Source organism: Globicephala melas, chromosome 4, assembly GCF_963455315.2.
Source record: "Globicephala melas chromosome 4, mGloMel1.2, whole genome shotgun sequence".
NCBI lineage: Eukaryota > Metazoa > Chordata > Mammalia > Artiodactyla > Delphinidae > Globicephala > Globicephala melas.
Window position 1 is genome coordinate 113,800,031 of NC_083317.1, and position 25,675 is coordinate 113,825,705.

Genomic DNA, 25,675 nt, shown 5'->3' on the forward strand with positions numbered 1-25,675 from the left:
TAAATAAATAAAATAAAATAAAAATAATAATAGTTTTTATTGCATGGTACCTCTCTCAAACTAAAAGTCAGCATCAATAAGCTTAATGGTGAACCACTGGTAGAAGCATTACCATTAAGGGCACAAACAAGACAAGAATGTCCACTAATACCACCATTATGTACATCCATTATGTATATTGTTCTAGAAACATAAGCTAAAGCAAATATACAAGAGAAAGAAATGAGGTATAAACACTGACGAAAATGAGAAAACTAAAGTTTTGCAGGTATAATAATTACATACTTGGAATAACAGCTAGAACAAAAAACTAGAGAAATCATAAGTTGGATGATAAAAAATTAATATACAAATTATTAGATTCCTTTGGGACTTCCCTGGTGGTCCAGTGGTTAAGACTTTGCCTTCCAATGCAGGGCGTGCAAGTTGGCTCCCTGGTTGGGGAGTTAAGATCCCACACGTCTCGAGGCCAAAAAAACCAAAACATAAAACAGAAGCAATACTGTAACAAATTCAATAAAAACTTAAAAAATGGTCCACATCAAAAAAAATCTTAAAAAAATTATTAGATTCCCTATATGCAAACAGTAGCCAAATGTAAAATGTAATGAAAGGAAAACCCATGTTTAGAATAGCCTCTAGGGTAAATTTTTGTTCTGTAAAGCTGAGAGCTTTGAGTAATCTAGAAAGAGCTGTCCAAAATATGTGCGGCAGCACAATCCTCAGAAGCAGGGAAAACTTAGGATTGGGCCAGATAGGGGCTGATACCTCTGAAAACTAGCATTAGGGACAGTACTTTGGTAGGCCGTGGTGCACAAAGGAAAGAGACAAATCAGTTTCACGTGGAATGGCCTAGAATGAATTCACAAGCTCACTAGGTCTCCCACAGAAAATTAAGACATTGTTTTGGAAAGAATGGGTCCCCAATAATTGAAATGGGAGACTTTAGATGACTCAGGGTACTCAGGGTTCCCAAATCCCACTGAGTATGCTTTGCCAACAGAAGCAATCCTTTCTCTCCAGTCTGTTGTCCAATCTGTTCCTGTCTTGCTTGAAGACCAGGTAATGAAGTTATCAGAGGCAGTTGCCTTGTAATGGGAAGTTAATTCTGTTTAAGCCTACTACCACCATTTTTAAATTGTCCATAGACCTATAATTAGAATCAGACCCTATGTACCTCAGGGTCACATCACAAATTATACCTTAAAAGATAAAGCTTAACAGCAAAGGAATTACAAAGCTTTGATCATTTGTCTTGGAAAAATACTGAGAACATATGAGAGAATGGAATCCCAAAGTGCTAGACCAAGGTGGACAGTACATAATTTTGCATTAGTCTGATTCACCAATATAAATGAGTTCATCAGAGATTCAGGGTTCATCGTGCTACTTTGAGCAAGAGTAATGCTCAGCTGACTGAAAACTGTATTCACTGTGATCCAACTGAAGGAAGCTGATGTGAGAGAAACCATGGTATATGGTAGAGGAAGTAACTCAGCATCTTAAAAGTGTCATACGTGGTTCACTCACTCATTCCCTTCTGGTCCCTCAATCGGCTTGACAGACAATTCTGTCTTTAAGAGTAATAAACTGCTGGGTAAAGCACCAAGATCCTTTAAAAGTGTATAGTTACAGATCTTTACATGTTGGGGAAGTTAGTGGGTCTGAACAAATCTCAGGATGGCAGAAGGAGGTATAGCTAGCATAACAGGCAGCAGAGTCAAAATGATTCTCACAATGGTTTTTATCTGCAGAGATCATTGGTGGTGGTTAATTAATCATAGGATTCTTGGACCACCAAGATTCTATTGGCGTTATGTAACTCATCTGGCAAGCAGACCGCTGACTTGTGCCACAATAATAAGTCTTCATAACCTCATAGCTTCTCAGTTACTAGACCTGAGAGAGTTCTCAGACTCAAAGGCCCACAGATGAAGGGGAAGCCCAGACACTTTGAAGAAAAACCATAAAACAGCATCATGAATATGTTCTATAATGTTTCCCTTTGCCTTTCTCTAAAGGACAGGTAGGCATTTGTCACAGGAAGTGCCCAGGCTTTCAGGATTATTAGTTAACCCAGAATGTAACCAGTTAGTCTAAGCCTTTAGAGATTAGACAATAAATGGGATTTAGGCTTGGGACCATCTCACAGTCGGAATGGTATGTCATGTAGTTATTTTCTAAGTTTAGATTGTATTGATGAAATAAATATACTCAGCTATGGGTAGAATCAGCATCCATGTATGTTTGTATATGTATGTGTATATTCATTTAATATTCACAACAACCTATGAGGTAAATCCTGTTAATTTCCCATTTTACAGATGAGGAAACTAAGACACAGAGTGAATAAATAACTCGTCCATGACCACAAGCCTATCTTGTGACAGAGATGGAATTTGAATTCAGGCAGTCAGTTTCCAGAATTTGTACTTTAATCTCTGGACTATATTGCTGAATATAGAGTAAGCCCATTTCTTCCCCCTCGTTCCAAAAAAATGCACACACACACACACACACACACACACACACACACACACACATATTTTAGGAAAATATACAAGAGGCACATTGGATACTTTTGGTAAGAGTGACAGAATAGGAGTGAGAGGAAAGATTTCCACTTTTTTTTTTTATAGATTTTTGTACTGCTTGATTTTTTTAACCATGTGGATATTTTATTTCTACTTTAATATAAACAGAAACATGAGAAAAAGTGTATGCAAAGGCCCTGAAGTAGAAAAAAACGTATTTTTTTGAGAAACAAAGGAAATTTTCATGATTGATGCACAGATAAATCTGGGAGAAGAGAGATAATGATGAGCTCGAAGAGGAAAGCAAGTTTTGTAGGCCATTTGAAATATATTTTGGAACCTGTCCTAAAAGCAATGGGAAATCATTTAGAGTTTTAACTCTGGGAGAAACATGATCAGATCAATGAGTTTTAAAGAATCTGATCTAGGTCAACTCCTAGATTGGATAGGAGCAAAAGTAGATGCCAGGAACTATTTACAAGTGAATTAGAGTAATGCAGAAAAGAAAATGATGGTGACTTAGACTGTGACAGTGGCAGTGGAGAAAGAAATAAGTGGATGGATTGCAGAGATACCAAGTAGACAAGATCAGTGTGATTTGGTGATTGACAGAATGGTGAGAGACAGAGAAGAGAGAAAAATGACTCCCAGTATGCTAATTGTGGCTACTACATGGATGAATCAAATCTGTTCTCCTACCCTGTCACCCCATACCCCTATCACAGTAATCGGATCAAGAAGTGGAGCTATAACACAAACTGGGCCAATAAGAATCATTCCTACTACTGAAGTTAGGAGAGGAAGAACCTTTCCCTTTCTATATGCTGCTGTGAGCCTGGACTTACCAGAGGGGATGCAGCCAACACACAGAGAGAAGGAGAGATCATAGTGGGATGGTACAAGAAAGAGATTGAGAGATTTAGAGACACCTGGTAGCATGAATTCCCTTGTTCCCCAGCTGTATTTATTTCCACTAGTCGAGGCAACACAAGACTGTATCGTTTCGCTTTTGCCTCAGGGAAATTTAAGTTGGGTTTCTTGCACTCGAAGTGACACGTGTAACTCCAAGTGTCATCATTAGTATAAGATTCAGGTAATATTTAGGAAATAAATGAAGAAGGCCTTAAAAATTGACACTACGTGGGGATGAGTAAAGCAAGAGAATAAGAACAATACTAATGTTCTGGTTAGCGATGGGTGGAGCCTGGTACCATTAACTGAGATAGAGTATAAAGAAGGATGAACAGGTTTGGGGAAGAAGATGATGAGTTGAACTTTACACATGTTAAATTTAGGGTGCCTATCTGCCACGCAGGGGACCTTCAGTTGATAATTAGATTTAAATAAATCTGGATAGACTTGTATCCAGTTCTGGAAATTTACAGGCTGTAGAATTATTACATAAATATGAGAGATGAAAAGTTCAAAAATGATGGCGTTAGACAGGGAAACTATGCAGAGTGAGAAAAACAGTAGGATGAGAATGAAAATCTGGAGAATGTCAACTGTTAAGTGTCCAAAGCAGAATAGCACATTAAGCAGATAGAAAAAGAGATGCCATAAAAACACAAAACAAAACAAGGGTATTCAGGGTTATAGAAACTAAATGATGGAGAAAATCTTGGAAGAAGTTGCTAACTCTTTTAAAAGTTACAAAGGTCCAAGGTCTGAAAGGTCTCCTTGGCAGCTAGAAGGGCTGATGATGGTCTTATAAGAGTTATGTTAATAGAAGAGAGAGAAGAAGAACACATTTTCAGTGGGATGGGATAAACACGTGAGGTGAAGAGGTTAGCTACAACTAATGTAGTTCTCAAGTTTTCATAAACAGAGGACAAAAGAGTTGGACCACAGTTAGATGGGAATACAGACAAGGTTTTAGTAGTAGGTTAGGAAAAACACCAGTAGGGAAACTACACACACACACACACACACATACACACACATTTAGTTTATGCACACATATAAACTAAATATAGTTTATATATTACCTGTGTGTAATATATAAACTACATAGATATGTGGTATACGAATTACACATACACACTCACATATATAATAACTACGTATACATACATATTCTGGGACCAGAGCTCCTGGGCTTAAATCTTATTGTCTGAGAACAATTTGTATAATTTTTCTGTGCTTCCTTCATTGTTTCTGTAATATGAGGATAATGGGAAAATAATGGAAATTGTTTACTGGAATTGTTGTGAGGATTAAATGAGTTAATGCATGGAAGGGACATTGAAGAGATACTGGGGCACAGTAAGCACCCAGTAAATGTTATCTATCATCACCGCAAAGACAATCCATCTTAGAGAGTGATTATATGCACTTGGAAATCTCTTCCTTCCAGGCTGCTCAAGTGTGTAGGGAGAGAGGGATGCCGGCTCTCACAGATACATCATTACCTCAACTCCTTACTAATGGAGAGAGCTCTCAATGCCGAAAACACTTGGACCGGCTGACAGGGCGTTAAGCATTGATTTTCTCCTTTCTCTGTCAGTCTTCTTCCTCCTAAGTTATTCCTTTTCCTCTCAGCTCCAGGCCCTCAGGTCTCCTTTTTATCTACTTAGTCTTACTCCCAGAAGTGCTACTTTTCAGGGCCGCAAATAGCACGATATCATTGTCATGGGTGGGGGTGGGGCACATACTTCAAACTTGAGCCAAATGTTATTAATGGCACCTGCCTGGGACTCTTTATCTCTGCAACACATCTAGGCTCATTGCTTATAAAACTTGGATACATCTTCAATAGAATATACAGCAATTTTTAAAAATTATAAAGAATGAGTAAGATGAAATGCTTATAATATGATGTAATAAAAATCAGAATTTAAAAATCCATCCACAATATAATTGCAATTCCGAAAATGTATGCATGTTTGTGAGTATTTACGTGGTGCTTGGAAACATACAGAAAAACTGAAAGGAAAACACACAAACATCCTGAAATTGTCTACCTGGGTGGTATGATTTTATTTTCTTTATACTTTTGCTTTTATTTACAGAGACCTTCATTTTTTATGATAAAAATTATATTTGTTATAATATAATTTATATAATTATATTATGTAGAGTTTTCTGACACTCAAAAACTTTCCTTCTTTATATTGTTCCCAAGCAAATTTGCAGACAAGTGTAATGCTCTCGGATTAAAGCTTTTGGTAAAACTCATTTTGGAAAGTGTCAGTGGTGATCCAGATCCCAAGCCTTTTTTTTTTTTTTTTTTGCCGTACGCGGGCCTCTCACTGTTGCGGCCTCTCCCGTTGTGGAGCACAGGCTCCGGACGCGCAGGCTCGGCGGCCATGGCTCACGGTCCCAGCCGCTCCGCGGCATGTGGGATCTTCCCGGACCGGGGCACCATGTCCCCTGCATCAGCAGGCGGACTCTCAACCACCGCGCCACCAGGGAAGCCCCCAAGTCATTTAAAGAGAAGAGTTTTACTTATTCTTTCCGGTCTTGCTTAAAGTGGCAACATATTTTGATTTTAATATTCTTTCATACAACGAAGATGTGTGTGCCTACTCTGTGTCAGGTTTTGTACCCTGGCAGTAGAGCAGGGAACAAAACAAATCCCTATCCCTATGGAGGACATCTACATTGATCTCTTAATTATCATCCCAGAGTAGAATATTTCTCATTTACTCATCATAGCCATGACTATGTCATTATTTTTTCACCTTGTACTTGTTCTTTCACGTACTTCCCTGGAGTTGCAGTGGTTCTTTCTCAGCATTCCTGCTGGCAGGCCTGGTTGGGTTATGGTGGGGACTGTCTGGGTATCAGGAAAGGGAAAGAAAAAGGAACTAACAAACTTCAAATAATTTGTTATCTCATGTAATCCTTATAATCTAATAGGATAGGTAATTTTAACTGCCTACGGTAGATGAGGATACACAGGTTTAGTGAAACTAAGCATCATTTCAAATGTCATGTGACTTGTAAGTGGCAGAGATGGGATTCTAACCCATGTCTAATTGACTTTTAAGCCTGTGTTGTGATGCTGCATTCTGGTCATACACAGAGTGAAGGAGGGCACAGAATGAGAGCTCAGGCAAACTCTCCCATCCACAATCTCTCTTTCAGTCACCTACTCAGTTACTAAATTTCAAGCAATTAGTTAGTCCATCAATTTTCATTTTTAAAGTTTCTTCTCATTGTCTAGAAGAATAAATACCTTCCTTGGAGATAATCGTCCTTGTGGAAATTGATTTTAATGAAAAAAAAAAGAATAAGAAGGGAAGGAAGGAAGGAAAGAAAGAAGGAAGGGAGGGAGGAGGGAACGGGGTGGGGGAGAGAGAGAGAGAGAAAGGGGAAAACAGGGATAGAATTTTGTGAAGAAGAAAGAGGACAAATTTTAGACAAGAAGTTCTGCCTGAAGAGCCTGTGGGGGCCTCCAGGGAACCCTGCATCTAGGCCGGGAGGAAGAGGAACAAGGGTCTCATAGTGTTCAGAAAGGGGCCATCTCCAGGACACTCTTTGCCTCCCATTTCACCTTAGGATCCTGCCTCCAAAGCCAGTCACTCTCTCAACTCTGATTTTCATCTCTAATCAATTTTTATTGAGGTATAATTTGATTTAGATACAGTAATATTCATCCATATTCATGGACAGTTGGATGAGTTTTGACAGTATATATACCTATGTAAACAACTCCCCAGTGAAAGCATTTCCATCAGCCCAAAATTTCACTCATGTCACTGGCAGTCCATTTTCAACCCCCTGGATACTCATTGATCTAATTTCTATCACTCCAGATTAATTTTGTCGGCCTACTTTTAACCAGCAGCTGGGTGGATGCCCGTCCATGGTGACTGCGACATCTCACTGCCATAACTTTACCAAGCTTCCTAGCTGCTCTCTCTTTTTCTCAGAAAAGGCACAGTCATCAAAATCAATGGCACCTTTTCTGGAATTGATGCCAGACACTTTCCACAAGCAGCCACAGAACCTGTTATCCCTCTTATCACAGGTGACGATTTCTTGGAGGCTGACCCTGGCTCTGGAGCCCTAGCTTCTGGGAACGTGGCTGAACTGGTTAAAGAGGGCTCCCCTTAGTTTCTAGGAATGATCGTCACAGTTGCCCAGACAAAAACTCTCATGTGTTTGAAATTTTGTTGGGTGCTGAGCGCTGAGGTTGTTTACCTGTCTTGCAAGAACTTTAGTGAGGACATTTGCAAGTTTTTGTTCTCGTGCTATTTTAGCCTTCAGAAAGTTGTTCTATTCAACAATTCACTGTTTTGGAGTATTATTCACAGCACTAGAGGCTTTACTATATTTGTAATTATTATAGAAGAAACATCTTCTATTAAAAATAAAAGCCATGTGTGCTTTTGTGAGTTAATTAATAGGCAGATGTGGGCCTTTACCCACTGAGCCATAATAATAGAGATATCAGGTATTCTTCCCATAAGGCCTTCTATTTTAAAAAACTTATGATTCATATACCTGTCTTCTCTAATATTTTTCCTTATAAGAAGTATACATCTCCACATATATTGAGACAAAGAAGGGGAACATTGTTCAGAATTCACCAGATTGTATTCCTTCTATTCAGCATCCAAACTTACTACTCCTAGTATGGAATAGAAACACAAAGTAAAAAGTAAAAAAAAAAAAAAAAAACTTGTAGTTTTTTTCTTTGTTTATTCTATTATAAATGCTGATAACATAAAATGTTACCAGCTCCAGGAAGTAGTTCTTCCTCATATCATTTTTCTATCTACAAAAATAGGAGTAGTTCCTTTCTACTAATCTATAAAGCTGTAATTATTTATATTTCTTTTCCTTTCTTTTCTTTTTTTCCAACCTATGAAAGATAGATAGATAGATAGATAGATAGAATATGAGGGATAGATATGAGTCATCTTGTTAGAGATGACTAGAGGATTTTTTAGGGAAGATGTGTTAGTTTGCTAGGATGCCACAATGAACTACCATAGACTGGGTGGCTTAAACAACAGAAATTTATTTTTTCATAGTTCTAGGGCCTAGTCCAATATTGAGGTGTTGGCAGGTTTGGTTTCTCTTGAGGCCTCTCTCCTTGGTTTACAGATGACCGCCTTCTCACTGTGTCCTCACATAGCCTTTCCTCTGTGCACCAACATCCCTGATGCCTCTTTGTGTGTCCTAATATACCCTTTGTATAATGACAAAAGTCAGATTGGATTAGGGCTCAGCCTAACAGCTTTATTTTAATTTCATTTCCTCTTTAAAAGCCCTGTCTTCATACACATTCTGAAGTACTAGGGATTAGGGCTTCAACGTATGAATTTGGGGGGACACAATTCAGACTATAACAGAACGTATAATACTTATGTTAGAGAACACAAGAATTTTCAGTGATAGTAGTAATAGAAAGAAATGGATTACAGATAATTTTCTCAGGGACAATTCAGAGGATTGAATGATTGATTTGATGTGGAGGGCGAGATATAGGAAGAATGAGTTCAAGTTTTCTACATTTACCAGCTGGATATATAACAATAGACTTGTATAGAAAGAAATGCAGATTTGGGGGTAAATTAGGATAATCACTTATTAATTCATTCAACAAATATTTAGCATGCTTTTACTACATACCTAGCACTTTTAGACAAAGTCCCTAACTTCACTGAGTTTACATTCAACAGTGCTCTAAATATGTAACCTTTGTGGTATCTATTAGATATTGAAAAGAAAGTGGAGATGTTAGGTAAGCAGTTGTATGTATAACTCCGGAACTCAGGGGTTGGGTTGGAACTGCAGCTATGAACTTGGAAGTCACAGTATATATATTATTAAAATCATGAACCTCAGTGATTTCACCTCAGAAGTAAGAAGGCTGAGAAACAATCTCTGAATCAGGCATGGGTTACAAAGAAGAGGAAGGACCAGTAAAGGAGATGGGGGGGGTGGGAATCAACCAGTGAAGTAGGGGAAAAACAAGTAATAACTTCAGTTTTCACTATGTCCAGCCGAGATTGCTTGCAGAATTTTCATATATGCACCTTCAAATTAGCATTACAGAATAATACTTTTAATATACACCATTCATATATTCAGATCATAACAGTGACTCTATCTAGCTGCTCTAAATGTAGTTCTCTTTTTTTTTTTTTGCGGTATGCGGGCCTTTCACTGTTGTGGCCTCTCCCGTTGTGGAGCACAGGCTCCGGACGCGCAGGCCCAGCGACCATGGCTCACGAGCCCAGCCACTCCGCGGCATGTGGGACCGGGGCACGAACCCGTGTCCCCTGCATCGGCAGGCGGACTCTCAACCACTGCGCCACCAGGGAAGCCCCCTAAATGTAGTTCTAAGAAAAAGACTTTAATGCATTATCTACACCAACCTATAACCAACAAGAAGCAGCCCAAGCCCTCAAGGAGTATGTTCTCTTGTGCAGATATTACTCTGCCTCTGGCCATCTTGTTTAAAATACTAATTTGCTTAGCATAAACTAGGCAAAGGTAAACCAGAGCCATTGATTCTCATCGGCACCAACTTCAAACGTCTCACACAACACTGACACATTTTCCAACCGACTTTGGCTTGCCCATCTCAATGTCCCTTGGTTCCCATTGTTATTAACCTGGGTCTCCAGCCTGCAGTAAGAATTTCTCTTTCTTTTATGTTTAAAGCCTTTAATTACTCCCCCAGACATCCCTTCCCAGTTTGGCAGTGCAAACACTTCTGGGAAAGGTTTTCTAGATTTAAACAAACGGATTACATCAGTGATTTCCTGTTCTTTTAAGAATTAGGGCAAAATTCTGTCTTCATCATGTTAGTCCATGGGAGATGGGGCCAGAGAAGAGGCTGGTGATTATTCTTTGAAGAGAATGTTAAGTGGTCTTTCGTCAGCAGTCACAGCTGATAATAATATTTCTGGGGAAAACAAAAATGAAATCTTTTTGGCTTCTACGATAAGACCTTCATTTCCTTTCTTTCAGACATTGTTCTCATTTTGCCGTGACCACATGCATGCTGGTACTGGAGAGCAGCTTAATATGTCCTGGTCAGTTTTCTCCCCAGTCTCTCCAATGCCCAAAGTCATTATTCCCATTTGGTTTTTTAAATATGATCCACTTTCTGATAGATCAAAAAAGTAATCATCTTTTTCAAATCTGTCTGAAATTTTGCTTTTCTCTACACACACAAAAAATGATTTTCTTAAAAAATACATCACTCTAATTTTGCCTTCCTTTTTACTTCTTTTTAATAACAAGGCTATTACTCATTCTCCAGTTCCTAATGCAGCCAAATTGGAGGGGGACTACAGACTGCTGAACCCTATTCTAAATGAGTGGTACATTATAAATTAAATACAGACAGAGTCAACATGAACTTGATCAGACAGATGAGGGAGAAAAGCCAAAAAGCTGGTTAATTTCTCTTCTCTATCATTTTTTTCTCAAGGCCTTGTATATCTCCTCCCTCTTTTTTCTCTCAAGCTTCTCACCTCAGCTTGGGCACAGAGCAAAGACAAACCACAGCCATCGCCCGTGGTGCAGACCCTAGTGCACAAGGCACAGGAGAGTCCCAGGCTCTCATCGGGGTGAGATGGAGCAAGGAAAACGCCAAGCCTGGGGCAGATCAGTGAGGTCCTGGGGTGCGCTGTCAGGGGATGAAGGTATTTGGGAGATCATGTCATCCAGGAGGAGCAGACTCTGACATCTTCAGAGCCAAGAATGTGGCATAAATGAGCAAAGCCAAACAAAAATGAGTGTGACCCATGGCCAATAACATACCTTAGGTAGACGAAGCTGACACCACTCATCTCCAGCCAAATATTGCCATTCAGAACTGTGGGGTCAGCATTGCCAGAGCGCCTGATTATTAGTATTATTTTTGAGAGAATCAGAAATCTATCTTTTTTTAATGTATGTAAAATAACCTGAGTTTATAAGTCAACTAAGTTTTCCTTGACACCATTATACTTAAGGACCACCAAGTTGAAACCTCTTGTTTTACAATAAGAATCACTATTCCAGTTGTCCACCAAAGTCACATGGTGATTAGTAGGCAGAACCCAGACAGTATATAAATGCCCATCTTAAATATTCTCCAGCTGTTATGGGGAGGAGTTTCCCAATTTATCAAATTTTGAAAGAGAAAATACTGGTACCAAAGGTAATAAATCAGTTCTTTAAGAAAGAGATAATAAAAAGAAGAACATTAACATCCTCTCCCCATAGACCATTCTGACATGCTTTTAGGTTTCTTTCATTCTGCATCTTTTTAGAAAAAACAAATTAAGAGAGAGAGAGAGAAAGACTCCTGGAGAGAGAATTAATCTGTTTTGAAGCCTTGTCACATGCCAAACAACTTCCTTAGGACTTTAGGTGTATTATATTTTTTTAATCTTATTTTTTAAATTAGAGAGTAAATTAGGTAAACAGTAAGTGAAGTGAGACCCCAAAAGCATAATTAATGTAAAGCTTTCTTCACGTAAAAATAAAAAAATTAAATAGCTAAGAAAAGTGTGTATGAGTTTAGCTCCTCAAGCATTTCGTCAGGCAAGTATTGGGATCTGGGACTACTCTAAATTTGCACAAGATTATCTAAAAATTACCTCTGTAAGGAAGGGCAAGAGTCCTGGTATCTGACCTTGCACCTCTGGAGGCATGAGACATGTGGGATTGATATATTTTTAATGCACATTTGAATGTCACTCTGCTAGGAGCAGGGCCAGAGACTGAATGCATACATTTTACTAAAGGCTAAATTTGCTATGGCAGTGTGAGCACAACGAGGGGAAAGTGGATTATCTTGCCCACCCAGAACCAGCCCATCTAATTTACTCCTTCTTTCCTTCACTCATCCAACGCATATTCATTATATTTAGCTCAGGTCTAAGCACAGAGGGATTTGGCAATGTACAAGACACAGGAGACCCCTGCCCTCATGGAGTTTATATTCCAACAAGAGGATACAGACAATAAACAAGGAAAAAGCCAAATTAATTAATGATGTAATTTCAAATAATGCTAAATACTGAGAAGAATTTTAAAAAGCAGAGTACTGTAACAGACAGTGAGGAGTGTAATAATGGAGGGGAACAATTTTTAGATATTTATATCAGAATGAGTATAACCCAGAGGTAAAGATATGAGAAAAGAGTGAGAAAGAATTGCAGGTACAAAGGCCGTGAGGTCAGAATGTCCTTGCAAAGTTCAAGGGACAGAAAGGGGCTCTATGGGGCTGGCGGATACTGAGTAAGGGTCAGAAAGGTCACGGGAGGAACGTTTTCCATCACGGAGACTTTTATTTGTTTTAAAATAGCACAGAAAGTCACTGGAGTGTTGGAAGTAGGGAAATGACCTGTCCCTTTGGGAAGACTGAAAGGCTTCCAGAGCCTCCATAGAACAGGAAACCATCACTTCTCTGCCACCTGGAACAAAAGAGTAACTCCAGAAGAAAGAGGGGTTTCTAAGCTTTACGTATATGTAACACGGAGGCCAAGGGAAGAGTCTCTCTGACTTTGGCAGCTTTGTGCCAAGCAGATTTGGCTGACTGAGTCAGCGCCAGCCAGAGCTGGAAGAAGGCCCAAATCCTGCTTGTAAAATACCGCACACAGCCCACTCTCAACAGCCAATCTGCTTCATCAAAACATGGACTTAAAGACAACTAATACAGCCACTTCTGACCTGAACAGACAGCCTTCTGCAAAGACAGCGAGTCCCACCGTGGCAGACCCTTGGGATCACACAGCCCTGACTTGCCTGTTCATCTTATCTGTTCACCTTTAGTTGGCTTTTTAAAAAAAAATAAATAAACTCCTTAGTGTTTGCATACATTGCTAGCGGGAGTGTAAATTGTTATAGTCTGGCCATAAGCAATAGAATGATAAAAATGTGCCTTCATTTTGACCCAACCATTTTATTTCTATGAATTTATCTTCAGGAAATGATCAGAGATGCTGTGATGAGATAAAGAATATAAATGTCCAACAATAGCACATGGGTTATGTCCGTTAGAGCACTTTTACAGCCATTCAATATCATGTTCTGGGAAAATACTTCAAGATAGAAAAAAGCTCTGTGACATAACTTTAAGGAAAAACAGAGGCTACAAAGTACTATGTATGACACAAGCCTGATTTTTAAAGTATGTACATTTATACGTACATATTTTATTTATATTGCCTATTTTAACATTTTAAAGTGTTAGCAGTAGTTCTCTTTCAACCGTGAGCTAGACTGTCAATTTTTGTTTCTTACTGATTCTCTCTTTTATGAAGTTTTTATAATGAACATAGTTTAGTTTTGTAATTTAAAACAACTCTATCAAAATGTACTAAAACCTTCCTTGAAAGCTTTGTGTCCAAACTGCTTACCTGTGGCATCCTTAGGGCTAGTCTAGGATCACATGTACAAGGATCACACATGCAAATGTTTCCATGGTCCCTGTAACTAAGGCAAAATAAGAGAACAAAAATGAGCTGTTAATCATCACTATTTTGTGATTCCAAATATTCTGTATACATTCATATTATTTTTTAATTTTTTGGACTGAAGTTTTAAAAGTTTTGTCCATTTGGTAGTGACATTCTCCTCTTCCTACTAGAATGTATGTTCCACAAAAGCAGAAGTCTACAACAAAAGTCCATTTTGTTCATGTTTTATCCTCAGTGCCTCCACAGTGCCTGGCAAATAAAGTAGGTAAGTATTTGCTGAATACATTAACGGAGAATAAATGAATCCAAGCCCTAATAATTGCAACTCAGAGACAAACATGGCACATTGGTCAGTGTTCAGTAAAAATGAAAATACAGTGTTTAGGAGGACTGAATTAAACTTTTTGCAAGGGTATACTATCCTACAGACTGGAAAATTCCTTTTTGCTCCAGCAGTATTTTAGGAGCTACTAATTTCTCATATGAATGGCTTTCAACAGTGGTTTCTTTTCCACAACAAGCAAGAAGATTAAGGCCTATGGAAAAAAAATTGCTATTCACAGACTAGTATTGCTGCCAATTTATCCATGAAGGCATAGAATGAAAGGTTGGGGAGATCTCACAGAGGAGAAAGAAAAGTAAAATAAATGAGATTATGCAAATTGCAAATAGTCTATAATTATTTCTTCTATGCTATTCAAATTCAAAAATTATAAATGCAGGGAGCAGGCCACAAAGCCCCAAAGTATGTTATACAATCCAAATAAGTATCAAGGATCTTGAAAATGGCCACATCTCTTGATGCAGTGATTCCACTTCAAGGAAACAAACTAAGGACAAATAATAAACTCAGACAAAGATTTTTGAACAAACATGGCTGAACCGCAGATATGAAGAAGAAATTCCATTTTATACATGAATCACAGGCAGATAGAGCTGAAAGGGACCTTAGCTATACTGAAGTTCTCTAGAGAAACATAATCGAAAGGGTGTGTGTGTGTGTGAATGAGAGAGAGAGAGAGAGAGAGAGAGAGAAATTTATTTGAGGGAACTGGCTCATGTAATTGCGGAGGCTGGCAAGTCCAAAATCTGCAGGGTAGGCTGGAAGGTTGGAGACTCGGGGAAGTTTGGACGCTTCAGCTTGAGTCCAAAAGCAGACTATAGGCAGAATTCTCCCTTCTTCAGGGGAGGTCAGTCTTTTTCTGTTAAGGCTTTCAGCTGGTTGGATGAGACTGCTCACATGGTGGGTTGTCTACTCAAAGGCTACTGATTTATATGATAATCTCATCTAAAAAATACCCTCAAAGCAACATCCCAATGTATTTGACCAGATATCTGGGTTCTCTGCCTAGCCACGTTGACACATAAAATTGTCCATCATATTGGCCCATAGGCACATTTGGAAGGACTCTCAGAGACGTGAACTTCCCAAGCTTGTTGACAAATAGACCCAAATTGAAATCTCTCCTTAGTGTTGATATCAGTCTTTTCCTGAAGTCTACAAAATGTCCTTGAGAGTCATATCTAGAGCTAGAAAATATCAGACAATACCTTTTATTTTTTTATTTTAATTTTAAGTATAGCATGCCTTGTTCTAAAAGTATATAGCTCATCTTTCCAGGGGTATGGAAGATCTTATTCACTTGAGATCCCAGAAGCTCTTAGCATCATGCTTTCCATAACACAGGCATCCAATATCTGCTTGCTCAATTAAACTGAGCCTCATTTTAAATGACCTCAGTCAGAAAGTTGTCATGTCATATCACCTAACTTCTCTGATTTTCATTTTCCCTTTCTATAAATGACAGGATGTACTATTAATCTATAATATCATATAAATTGTAGGTACAGTAAGTATGTAGGAGCTCAGAGGAGAAAAATGGCAAGGAATGCTCTTCATGAAGGATGTGAGGTTTGAAGGAGGAGTCAGATGCATATAGTCAGAGACAAATGTGGGATATTGCAATGAAAGAAAACAGTGCATGAAATGAAAGAGGTAGAAATGTACCAGGTGTACTTGACAGACAGTGGGTTGTATAGAACTTTGTTGAGAGAAGCTATGGGAGATGTGGCTAGAGAAGCACGTGATGAACTTCAAGACAATATAAATAGCTTGCACTTTAATGTGATTGGGTGTCATTGATAGTTTTTGAATTGGAGAGAAACTTGATTAAAGTGGCGTTTTGTGGAGGGGGAAAAAACCTATTCTGGCCATATTAATTTGTCCTCTTTAAATTAAACAACTTGATCATTTTCGTATGTCTCCCATTCCCTTAACTGTTTTTGTAGTCACAGGCTAATCCAATTCCTTGTATAAATTATACAATATTAAGCTGCAAATAAACTACCAAAAAATAATTTAGAAGTAATTTTGTCATAAAAATTATTTCAATGCAGTTGTCACATCTAATATCTGTTATTACATTTATACACTATTACTTGTCAGAGAAAACATTTAAACAGGAAATCTTGGGCTGCAGAGAACCCCATTAAAATGAACTATAAATCTAGGGTGAAGGGAAGTTTTCAAAATTAAGAAAGAAGAGACATAGGCTGTATGCAGATGTCACAGTAAGTCTTCCAGGGAGGAAATAAGGATTTGGTAGCTTGCAACTTAAACAGTAAAGAATTGACTGTTTCAATGTATCTGACTGTGTGGCTGGTATTTGGAAAAGACAGCGTTGTGAGGATACCAGGAGTTGCCTTGGCGGCTGAGCTCTGTCTCTGTTACTTCCTAGCTTGCTGACTGAGCAAATATTCTCTTCTACAGTTTCTTCATCCGTAGAAATAATATGCCTAATACATTATCCCACACATAATAGGCCTCCTTAAGGACACAGTTCACCCTCCCACCACCTTCTCTACTCTGGCCACAATCGTCTTTAGTTGTAAAGTTGTAGACAACACTACCAACCTCACAGTGCTGCTGAGAAGAGGGAGGGAACTAAACCACACTAAGTAATGCCCGCAAGGCTCTCATTGTAGCAGATCCTTTCACACATCATATAATAAAAGTTATTAGACAAAATTATTCCTGTTTCAGGGCTTCCCTGGTGGCGCAGTGGTTGAGAGTCCGCCTGCCGCAGGGGACACGGGTTCGTGCCCCGGTCCGGGAAGATCCCACGTGCCGCGGAGCGGCTGGGCCCGTGAGCCATGGCTGCTGAGCCTGCGCGTCCGGAGCCTGTGCTCCGCAACGGGAGAGGCCACAGCAGTGAGAGGCCCGCGTACCGCAAAAAAAAAAAATTTTTTTCCTGTTTCAATTCACAGTTTTTCCCATTAAAAGAACATAGCCTACATTTTCATGTCTGGTTAGAATCAGATGTATCTACTTTTTCTTCACATGTTTCTAAAATGAGCAGAACGCCATGATTAAATGGTTTCTCATAGAGTTCTTATACATGAAAGAGCTCAGAAAACAATTCATCTTAGTAAGTAAAATATACTAACACTAATGTATGTTTATTGAGTGCTTCCTATCTACCAGGCACTCTTCAATGTGACTTAATGTATTCATACATGCTCACAACAAGTTGGTAAAGAATCCATACCTTTATTATTGCCATTTTATGGGTAGGAAAATTACAATTTATGAAACATGCTTGAGGTCACCTTGCTTGTTGCTAGCAGAGCTGGGATTAAGAGACATCTAATCCCATGCACTTGTTGGGGCATGGAACAAAAACCAAGTAATATCCAAAATTGTGGTCTACATTCTTCTTTTTCAAAAAATCGAAAGCAAATGAAGATTTAGACTTTTGTGTCTAAAATGTCTATAATTTCAAAAGAACAAATTCTCTATCATGCAGTGAGAAAAACAAAAAATCTAGTGTATCATTCTTAATAGAACTGTTTGGTTTTGTTTTTAACTGTTATTTAAAAATTACTTTAAAAAAGGATCTCTGAAATATAGACATAAATAATCCATAGAAAAATTTCCAAGATTGCTGATTATAGGACTTTGGCCCTATGTTAACGCTGTAAGCATCTCTGGTATGTAAATAGAGATCAATTTTAGGGTTCTTAGATATCCTTTATCCTTATTATTTTTTAAACAGACTTATTGCAATTTAATTCATATACCATAAAATAAATCACCTGTTTCAAGTGTGCAATTCAGTGGTTTTTAAAATACATTTACAGAGTTATAAACTGTCACCAGGAGGGGTACAATGTTGAACCTGTAAGGGACACCATTCTCTAAAAAAGGATAAGAGCAGAAACCACAAACCAATCTGGAAATGTACTTGGAGACACTGGAGTTAAAGGAAAGTGATCTACTTAAACATTATGAACACTAAAGTATTAACTCATAATTCTCTCCTTAACACGGAGTGGGAATATATTTGCATTCCATAACTAACAGGAAGAAATATGTTTTACTGATCTACAGAGAACTAAACTAAGACGTCTCATCTAGAGTGTATTATCAATTTCCTCTGTAAAGCTTTGTGATGACATCTATTTGCTACTACCATTCCCTTGAATGTTACTCATAATCTTCTTGCTGCCAAATCCATATAGTCTTTTATTATTTGATGAGTAGAAAAGGTAACAATGAGAGATGTGACAGAAATGTCTGTCAATTGAGAAGGCTGTTGAATTTCAAAGCGTACAAATCAAAGGATCTATTTATAGACATTAAGTTCTAGATTTTCACAGTTTGAAGGAACTTTAAGCTAACAACCTCTTTTTTAAAGATGAGGCTGCTTGGAGAGACTAAAGTTCAGAACCCGCTCTGGTGAGCCACTTATTACCTAATTTCATATTCAAACTTGACCTGTATGAATATGAAATTGAATGACCCTATATTATTCAGGGGGTTCAGGTATCATATAGGTGTCTCATCGCTTTTATAGTATCATAAGCTTTTCAGGACAGGGACTTGTTTTTCCTGATTCCTCAGCATCCAGCAGTGTTTGGCTAAAAAGCATTTTTTAACTATCACATTTTAGCTACCTATAAAAGTTAAGCCTGTGGTTTCTTCGGAACTAAAAGTTCTATATCCAAAAATCTTACTGTTGTTTGTCTTCAGATTTTTCATCTTTTTTTCCTCTATTATTCCACCATTTGATACCTATTTGTTGCTGCTCTTTGTTTCAATGATAAGATAAAGAATTCTAAAATGAATTAAAATTTTAAAATATTTTTTAAAACAGTCTAGATTACACAGGAAAAAAATGATTATCTTTGGAAGGACTAATTCTCAAACAAATTTTCTAGTCAAAGAAAAACAAAAAGTAATCAAAGAATTAAATCCAATTTAACAAGTATTAGTTGGAACTTTCTTATGCTTAATGCACTGAAGATACAACAGTTATATAAGACATAGATCCTACCTTCAAGAAACTCTTATCCTCTAGAAAAAAATAAGTATTGTATGACAATTTCATCAGTTAATTGTATTTTTTTTTTTTTTTTTTTTTTTTTTTTTTTTTTTGCAGTACGCAGGCCTCTCACTGTTGTGGCCTCTCCCGTTGTGGAGCACTGGCTCCGGACGCGCAGGCCCAGCGGCCATGGCTCACGGGCCCAGCCGCTCTGCGGCATGTGGGATCTTCCCGGACCGGGGCACGAACCCGTGTCCCCTGCATCGGCAGGCGGGCTCTCAACCACTGTGCCACCAGGGAAGCCCAGTTAATTGTATTTTAAAGCAAAATAATACTTAGTATATATTATTAAGTACTAAAATATTTTATTTAATCCTTACAACAATCCTATGAGGTAAACACTATTATACTTTCATTTTACAAATGAGAAAACTGAGGCACAGAGAGGTTAAATGACCTCCCCAAGCTACAGCAGAGCTGATATTTGAACCAGGCAGTGTCCATTCAGAACCTGCATTCTTATGCTGTATTGTATTACCTCTCACTGAATGCAACTTCTCAATTAATTTCATTTCTTTTTACACATATATCACCCAAATCAGAAATTAAGATTTACTGGTTATTCTACATCAGGGAGATAAATCTATTCTCACACAGAATCAGTCTGAAGATTGTAAATGCCTTACAAATATATGACATTATTAAAACATTATTTTCATGTTTTACATTTTGATGAAAATGTGTATTTAGAAGCATAAGCGTCTGCTATAGCACACAGTACATTTCTAAAAAGCTTGCAATATGATACACTGAACATCTAAAGTTACAGAGCTTATGGGAAAAAAAATAGAATTAATCCCGATAACTAAAACCCTTTGCCACTTTATGGCCAGAGCACTAACCACAGCAACAAACAACAACCACAAATCCTACTTTAAAACTATTGATCACAGTTTTTTTTAATGTTAAAATTATTATAAATAAATACTATAAGACTTTATCCTAAAATACAAAAGAAGGTAGACTAATGGAAGGGAGTCAAAGAAAGTCTGCTGAATTATGGAGACAAGCAAACTGCCCTCAGAAGTTGTAGGTTGATAAGCAGATGCAGGCTTTGCAAAGATCTAGACTGATGTTTGGATGTTATCTTGTCACTGTTTCTTCTGCATGTGATCAACCTCAAGAAAAGGTGGTGTGAATGAACACCATTCACAGTACCGCGTTCTTCCATGGCTTGCTGGATCCAGCTTCCTTAGTACACCTTGCATTCTGATGTTAGAGCACAAAACATTAGGATACTGGGGGAAAATCACGTAAGAACTGTCTGGTCTTTCCGATTCTACTGATGTCATCTCTTTCTATATCAATCCCATTTGAACTTATTCACATTATAGAACATGTGTTGTAGCAGAAGAAATTGTATTTAGAATTATTTCTTAATTTAGAGTCTTTTCTTCTTTTCTGTTAAACACACTTATAAGTTGAAAATGTCTACTTTATTCAGAGCAAAATGCTTTACTAAATTAAGTCCAATTATGGCTAGCAGCATATGGGTCAGTGCAGAGAAAACACAGCTTTCAGCGCCAAACAGAAGTGTCCCAGGCGTCATTCACACATTTCCACCTGCAATTTCAGCATGAGTGCGAATTTTCTTCCCCTTTCATCTCCTCTGACATTAATACAAAATTTAAAATAATATGGGGTGACTATTATAGCCTTTCATTCCCGATAGCCATATTTTAGGACTAAGGGATTAGCTAAAGTCCGGTATCATTTCAAAGAACAAAATAAAAATAGATAGAAATGGCACTTTTCCTAATCAAGTGGAAAGTGGGGTTTTTTTTGGTCCAATTACAAGAAATTTCTATTGATTAGAACGTACTTATACAGCTCAGGTTGATGTGTCTCTCAAAGCTGTTATCTGAACTGCCAATTCACTTCCTCTAAGCCCCATGACCAGAAAAAATGATTTGTTTTCTGTAGTCCTGCCCTAATTTGGTCCTGGTGAGTTGTTGAGCCTTTCTTGTAACTTTGTTCCTTGGTTTGCTGAAGGCTTGGTTTACTCATCCCAGTAAAAACTCCTGCTTGTTCACCTCCTTCTCTGAACAAAGGCTGATTTTCGTAAGAGTTCCTGAATGTTTTCCCTTAGGCATTGGGACTAGCTTCTCCCAGAGAAGTGGGCTGTTGCACTGCTTTTTGTCATCTTTCATCACAGAAATGTTCAAAAGGCGGCAGAAACTGTGATAGGCAAGTAAGTCTCTGCTTTCACGAAGAGGGTGATGGAAAAGAATTTTAAACAATTTTAGCAATAAACATTTGCTGGTACGTGAATCTGGATTTATAGTAGTTAGAGGTATGTGCATTTTCATAGAATAGTCTAGGCATGGTTCCTCCCACTTCGTTACTCCAAGACCTGAGCATTGTGTTGCTTTTGGTTTCCCTGTTACAGCTGATAACATCAAACATTTAAAACGGAGCAGAGCGCTGCTGACTGCGGCTCCAAGCAGCTTCAGGTTGAGCGATGTTATCAGTGGTTACAAGAGTAACAGAACTCCAGGGCCTGGGCTGGGTCTTGGCTTGTAAAATGTCTTTCAGTTCTACTTCTACAATGTTTTTATGTAGAAAGTAGCTTGGCATCAATATGTTACTAAACACCAGGAATTTTTTGAAAGGGAGCAAAGGATTTTGAAACATCGAAGCTATGATGATAAAATGGAGACATGCAAAATTATATTTGCCTGTTAAAAATCACTCTAACCTTTCACTTGTACATAGATCTTAACAACAAATTCCCGGTGTATCTTAACAAATTCCCGGTGTTCTGAAACAGCTCTGAAGGACTTGTTTGCGAGCATTTTAAAATATGAGGGAATTCCTTACTCCTTCTAATAAAGCTGTATCTCATGATTTACGCATCAATTTTCACAGCGTGGCTGCACAAAACGGGTTAATTCCAGAGCTCAGGCAGCTGAAAGGAGGGAGTTAAAGAGACCAAGAGTTTCTTCAGGATGGTCTGGGTTCCTTTTTTCTGAGCGTCTATACCTGGAAGCCTCAAGAAATACAGATGACATGGGAGAAAAGGCGAACATGCATCCTAGGGCTTTAAACTCTGTTCCAGAGTCCCCCACCCCCGAACCACAGCCCTCCTCCCAGCAAGAGGCCTGACATTTTGCATCAGGACCAACAGCAGATAGCCAGCTGCTAGGAGGCTAGCTATGGGGAAGCCACACAGAGAAAAGGGTAAAAAAAAATAAACTTTGCAAAATCTTTCTTTAAAACATAACTTTCCAGAACACATAGGTTTTCCCAGAAAAAAATGATTAACAAATTAGTGTTCAAATAGATTAAGTTGAGAGTGGTGTTAAGATAGTGACGTTTATATAACATTTGGACGCAATGCAGTACCAGGGAGGATAATAATTGGGAAAGCAGAAAATAATGAAAATTGCTTTTTCTTAATTTAGTTCTGACATCCAGCAAGGTTCAGCCCAGGTGGCTACCATATACGTATGCTGGAGGCTACCAGAAAAGAAAATACTTAAGAAAACAAGTGTACCATTTTTTAAATGTTTTATTTTAAAATATTATTAAATTAAAATATTTCTAAAGGAATTGGACATGACTATTTAAAAGGCATTTTAAATAGTCTCCTAATTTCTCCTAATTTCCTTCAGCTCTGATATGACTCCCCACATTTGTTTCATCTTTATTCCTTTTCATTTGGGTTTGACTAGGGAAACAGATGATTACAATGATATTATTATAATTAAAAATATTGAGATGAAAATAAAAGTTTGAAAAAAATATTTATCAAAAGTTAACTTTTGAGGGGTAGGCCATTTTATTTGAGGCAAAGTGCACAGAAAATTCATCTGTGCAATGATCCAAGGCATCATGATATCCCAAATCCCTGAAGTCTTTCTTGTCTCTTGTAGCAAGGTGCATTAGCTGACTAATAGTATTTCCAGAGAGAAAAATGGAAAGGAAAATGCTGAGCCTGACACAGAAGAGCTTAATAGACTTGTGTACATATATTAGCCTTATGACTCACGATAGATTTGCACCACTGCCAACTCCATCTCAGAGGGTCTGTCATTAACACTTCCTCTTATCCCTCCAGCCTTTTCTCCCCTCAAATTATCTTACAAGCTTTCCAAGTGGATGCTTTAACTTAATATTTCCTCAAGGATGACAGAATTTAAGCAGGTTCAAGAGAGAGCAATTAGATGTCTTATTTTGTTGGCTGATTTCAGCAAATATCAAGTTCAAGATTTTGTTTTATTTATAGGGTCTATCTTTCTATTAGAAAAATAGAAAAATCAACTAATACTGAGGCCTTAAAGGACTAAGAAGAAAATAGTCCTTCCCTTGTCCTTAAGGAATGACAAATTTCTTTCAAAATTTTAAAAGTTTTTGTGATTTCTTAAATAAGTTAGGTAACACTTGGTTAAAATGTATCAAACACACAGAAATGTAGCAACTGATAATAACTGATAATAAGGTAATTTCATTTAGTTATTAAAATTGCTTCCTCCCCCTTGTTTCCTACCATCTATTAACATGAGAATCAGAGATATAAATGGAAATGAGTTGTTTTTCTCTGCATGAATAGAAAAATGGATAGTCTTCCGTTACCCTCGGTCAAGTCCAGAAATGAAATAAATTATGATTACAATTTATAATTACAAAAGTGAACCTTCACTGGGATTCACATGGTGGTCTCTCATTCCCCTTTCCTACTTTCAGGAAGATTCTGTAAAGACATCATGATTTACAAGAATTATTTAAACTTGCTTTCTACTGCAGTGCTTCTTCGTGTGAGGTAGATAATTTGCATCACCTCTAAACAAAGCATAGACAGACTACAAGGATATTAATGATCTAAAATATGAAAAGAAATAATAAGAAACTTCTATAGACCGCTCTTTATTTATGAGTTCTCTAGATACTAATGCTATCTCAGAAACACCTGAAAGACAAGCCTGTTTGAAATGACTTCTATTAGGCTGAAAAATTAGTCCTTAATAATTTATTCACTTTAACATTTTCAGAGCTGAGACACGGAGAGAGTTTTTCAGTGTTTCATCAGCAAGGTCTTAGGCATTGCTCTTTGGGTGAAATCTGAGCTAAGATGTTTCATCATCACCCCTGTTCTTCCTCCCAGAGAAACCCTCACGACTTGGTTCTCCTCTTGCTTGACCAGGAACCCCAACCAGACTCAGTTGCTTGATATACAGTGAGACCACATCCCTTGTCGTCCTCCCCTTCCCTTTAGTCCCTTTGGCTAGCATTGCCACTTCCCTTCCACACCTAGCTCTTCTCTACACCTCACCCACCTTACCTACCAAACTAATCTTAAAACAATCCAACATTTTAGGATCCTGAGTCATACTGGGGAAACCACACCACCGTGCGGACTAATCACTCTTTCAGATGCCCAGTCACAGCTGGCCTGCAGCCCTCTCTGGACAAATATTTATATGGTCATAATAAGTTGTCACAATGGCAGGAATTCCCTGGTGGTCCAGTGGTTAGGACTCTTCACTTTCACTGCCGAGGGCCCGGGTTCGATCCCTGGTCAGGGAACTAGGACCTCACAAGCCTCGCGGCCAATAAATAAATAAATAAATAGCCACAGTGGCGAGTCAAAACCATCAGCAAATTGCCCTGTTGTTCTTTGCTGTCCCTGCCACCCTTACAGCCTGCTCTCTTTCTTCAGCAGCACCCTTCTCTCCTACGTCACAGGGAAATAAAGGCTGGCCAGGTGTTTCCCGTTCTGATGTCCAAGGCTCCTGCACCTGTCTCTCTTTTACATGGTCTTTTCTACTTGTGTAAGGTCTCTTAGGTACTTCCACCAGCATCTCTCTCTCCTGCGTCTTCAATTTCTCTCTTCTATATCCCCTCATTCCATCTGCCTTCAACAGACTCTGATCTGGTTTCTGCATCCACTCTGCTAAAACTTCCTGGCAAACTTTGCCAGTGATCACCTCCTATTGCTCTACACAAACTCATTTTCATTATGTTAGTTGACATTCTTAAACTATTTGACACAGTCGATCCTTCAATTCTTTCTAGAATTCTCTCCTCTCCTCCCTCCGTGGCCATTTGCTTTCGTGGTCCTCCTCTTGTATTTCAGACGTTTCCATTTCACTCTTCTTATCCATCTCCTAAATGCCTGTCATCTTGGGGGGAGCTGAAGTGGCTGAACCAGGATTCAGAGCCAGACAGAACTCCAGAGCCCAGCAACACAGGCTCCGTATTGCTTAATGGCTGAACCCACTGGCTTCAGAGTCAAGCCAAAATGGGTTCAAAGCTCAGCCCTGCTAATTATTTTGCCTCTTTGAGCACTGGTTTTCTCATATATAGAATATAGGTAATAATACTTTCCAGATAGAGTTGCTGTGAGGAATAACTCTGGTAATAAATGCAAAATGTCTGG

General features: G+C 38.3%; 1 long non-coding RNA gene across 1 annotated transcript in view; it reads right to left on the reverse strand.

The window, feature by feature from the left end:
- Positions 1-25,675, reverse strand: part of LOC138842675 (uncharacterized) — a 91,305-nt gene that overhangs the window by 32,744 nt on the left and 32,886 nt on the right. The window contains exon 2 of the long non-coding RNA XR_011377430.1: positions 13,853-13,928. This is a non-coding gene — a long non-coding RNA (uncharacterized lncRNA). The remainder of the gene's footprint in view (positions 1-13,852; positions 13,929-25,675) is intronic.